General features: G+C 36.9%; 1 pseudogene; it reads right to left on the bottom strand.

Moving 5' to 3' along the window:
- Positions 1-2,160: 2,160 nt before the first annotated feature.
- On the bottom strand, positions 2,161-4,003 carry LOC104247482 (actin-101-like; annotated as a pseudogene).
- Positions 4,004-4,252: the final 249 nt, after the last annotated feature.

Raw genomic sequence — 4,252 nt, 5'->3', positions numbered from 1 at the left:
TTAATTTTAGTGATAAAAAAATTGAGGCGCGTGTACTCCACCACACAACATAGATGTGGTTGTGACATTTTAAGGATAAATTTATTCCGTTTTAAAATAATTTAGGGGGTAATAGGCAGGGGCGGAGTTAGAGTGTAGCCAGCGGGTTCGGCCGAACCTAGTAGCTTTGGTTCGAACTCTGTATTTGTCTAAAAATTTTTATTGAATATGTATAAATTATTAATTTAGAACCCAGTAACTTAAAACGATAAGAATTCTGAATCCATAAGTTTGAAATCCTGACTCCACCTCTGATAATAGGACTCCCATAAAATTTAATTGTGTAGATGAAAATCTGACTATAAGTGGAGGGTACTTATCCCTTTTCCCTTATATATACCTCTGGTCAATACTTGAGGAGTTTCACAAATTTCACCTTCCCCATTTTTCAATTGTCGAAAAAGAACTCTACCAGCGCATTAAAATGAAGAGAAAGAAGGAAAAGAATTGGAGAATTTGGTTAAATGACAATATTGCCCATCTTTTAAAGTTTTAGCAAGGGTGTTATTTAAGAATTAAAGAATAGGAAAGGAAGAGTGCTAAACTACTACACTTACATAGTTGAGACAGAAATAAGGACTTATGTAAATATTAATTTATTATTTTAAATATTTGTAACAAAATACATCGCTTTTCACTTAAGCACTCTATTTAAATTCTGTTCCATTTGAACAGTCTGACTGCGCCTTTACTTTATTATTTAGACACAAAATTGATAAGTAGCAAAACACAAAAGGTTCACACGTCATGGTAACGAATAAAACATAGACAAGTGGATTTAACTAAAACTAAAAAAAGTGTTAAAAAAGGTTGTAACAAGAACCATCAGAAAAAGGTTGTGCCGAGTTCTTCTTCCATTCTCGTCACTCGTCAGTCATTCATATTTCTTTCTCCATCTCAGTTGGCTTTCCACATCCAGATGTGCTATAAGGTCTCCTTTTTTATCTTTTTCAAATTTCTCCTAGTTTACTCGATTGAAGAAGGTTGTTAGTGCAATATCGAAAAGAGTACCGGCTCTCAAATTTTTGCTTCTATTTGCCGATGTGAAGAACTGAAAATATCTTGGACAGAAGCAAACTCAGGTAGCAGACTTTACGACTACAAAATCGATCAATTTAGTGTTTTCATTAATTTTCTGCGTTGAGGTTGGGCCTGCTGTGTCGTCTCACCACCATTACCGACCAGCTGAAGCTCTAAAGAAAAAGGACTATGATCAGCACTTGTCTGAGAATCCGCTTGCAATCCAGTATCAGTAGGGACTTTAGATGAGTTTAGAAGTACTTTTGCACCAATTTGTTGCTACGTAACTGGTGGAGAGTTCACTGTATCATTTTGTCGAATATCTTGTATGCTCGGAACAGCTGAAATTTCTTTTTGCATTATTGTGGAGTTTTTCTGGATGAAGCCAGTGGGAGAAAGCTTAGACACATTCTCCATGACAGCAGAAAAGCTTTTCGCATTGGTTTTTCTCTATTTGAACTGCCGGAATTACATTTCCGGCCAACTGAAGTTTCGTTAGTGTTTAATATAATGTCGGAGCTGACATTTCCGACAGTAGAATGGTTACTTACAGTTTATGAGTTAGTCGGTAATACCAGGAATGATTCCTCGAAGATGTTTCAATCCACTGGTAACAAATTCAAAATTTTAATACCGCCGGTCGACGAGCTCTGAAACCACCGGGAACACTTCGATTCACCTTTCACTCGTTCGAAGCGAATTCAATAGCCCCGTGAAATTGGAAACTAAATCAGCTCCAACATTTTAATCGATAGCAAATTTTGGATTTGATATCAGACTAGCAAAAATAACATTTTCCAGCAAGAAGTATGAGGAGTTCATAGCCTCTATTCTCCACTTAAATATCAGTTTTTTATTATATGGCAAAGTTCAGACTTGTAACAAAGGCATAAATCACATATTAGTAATAACAAAAAATTCAAATTAGGTTGAAACACAAAAGGAGAAAATGTAAGAAACAAGAATCCATGTCAAAAACTCGAGAACTTGCTTTTATTCCATACATCTGTACAGTATGCACTGTTCAGTTAAAAGTTGTGTTGCCTTTCTCTAATAGAAAATATGTCTGCAACCAAGCATTCACTTATTTCTCTTGCCAAAGTGGGACCGAAATGCTTCTTCTGCCTATTTAATTTCCAAAGACCATTTGCATCCATTCATATCACCTACAACAATAGAAAGGTAACAACAAAAATGTCTTATTGCAAACCGATAACAAACGGGTATGAGATATATAAAGCTAAATAAAAATCCAATCCAAATATAATACTAAGCATAGAAATGTAGATCTACTTTCGGCAATTACACAGCCACCTATTGATATATTTTCTTGTAAATATAGTTAAGAAAGCTAGTCCAGAATTCCTAACCCCAAAATCACTATATAACCAGTTTCCTGCTTCCTAGCTAGTATATTACAAAGAGAAAGATAAAGAAAAGCCAAGCAAGAATAGCATGTTAACCACAGACCGCTTAAAGTATTGGGTAACACTTCAAAAAAGAGCAGGCCACGTTGACTTAATATGAAGCATTCATTTAATGTTATTTAACAAAAGATGATTAGTTTAAGTTCTCACCAAGCTTAGGGACACTTCCTGTGGACAATAAAAGGGACCAGATTCATCAAACTCGCCCTTTGTTATACACATCTGCATGGACGTAGATGTTAGCTGCTAAATCCCTTGAGCTTAAAAGAGTTAATAAATACATTGATTGATTGATCAGTGAGATAAAGCAAAAAGAAACTAACTTGTTCGAAAGTACAGAGGGAAGCTAGAATTGATCCTCCAATCCAGGGACCGTACTTCCTTGCTCATAGGTTCTGCTATGACTTCCTTGCTCATACGTTCTGCTATGCCAGGAAACATAGTTGATCCACCACTTAGCACAACATTTGAAAATAAATCTTTTCTAATATCAACATCGCATATCATGACTGAGTTGTAGGCTTTTTCATGCATTCCTATCGCTTCCATTCCAACCAATGACGGGTGGAAGAGGAACACAGGGCAACGGAACCTCTCAACACCAATATTAATGACTTCACCATCAGGAAGCTCATAGCCCTTCTCAACTGATGAGATGTATTTTTTTGCCTCCTCAATCTCTTTTTCAAAATCCAGTGCAACATAAGCAATTTTCTCCTTCATATGACAAAAAACATCTTTTTCAATCTTATACTTGAATGTGTAACCACTCTCGCAGAGAATCTTCACGAGATAATATGTAAGATCATCACCACCAAGATCTAACCGCGAGATAGCATGGAGAAGTGCATGTCTCTCATAGATGGGGACACTGTTGCTCACACTATCACAAGAATCAACCACAATACCTTGTTTGGAAGCAACGAAATTAGTGACTAATCAAATCGGTAGAGAGAACTAGAATATATTAGTGTTCCATCTACAGCTTACCAGTTGTACGACCACTAGTATACAGTGAGAGAACAACCTGGATTGCAACATACATGGCTGGCACATTGAATGACTCAAACATGATTTGAGTCATTTTCTCTCAGTTTGCCACGGGGTTAAATGGTGCATCAGTCAGAAGAACGGAATACTCCTCGGGAGCAACAGCGAGCTCATTGTAAAATATATGGCGCCAGATTTGCTCCACATCATCCCAATTGCTTACTATACCTTGTTCAACGGGGTATTTCAGAGGAAAAGCACCTCTTCTGTACCAAGCTTCATCACCAACATAGGCATTTTTTTGTCCCATGGCAACGAAAGTGTGACGAGGACGGCCAACTATATTTGGGAGAACAGCCTTTGGAGAATCATGCCCAGCGAAGCCGGCCTAAAGAAACGACGACAAAATTATAATTCATTAGCACCATGCATGGAGCTGAAATTACAAGCAGTCTTTTCTAACTAACCTTGACCATTCCAGTTCCTTTGTCAATAACAAGTGGTCGAATATCCTTCCCATCAGCCATCATATAAGGACTTCAAATACAGAGAAAAAAGTGAAAATTACAAAATCAGCTTAATCTGTGAGCATTGGTGCAGCGGGTGTTCATTCAAGCAATATGAAGATATCTTACTCATGTTAAAAGCCCAAAACATGGATTTTCCAAAATTCTTAATTACATGATCAGGATGATAAAGATAATTGTGTCCGACCAAAACATATTCTACAAACTTTGGATCAGAACCACATGAAATCATCATCCTAAGGGTATGTT

The sequence above is a fragment of the Nicotiana sylvestris genome, chromosome 4 (assembly GCF_000393655.2).
Source record: "Nicotiana sylvestris chromosome 4, ASM39365v2, whole genome shotgun sequence".
NCBI lineage: Eukaryota > Viridiplantae > Streptophyta > Magnoliopsida > Solanales > Solanaceae > Nicotiana > Nicotiana sylvestris.
This window is presented reverse-complemented; position numbering and strand designations above follow the sequence as displayed.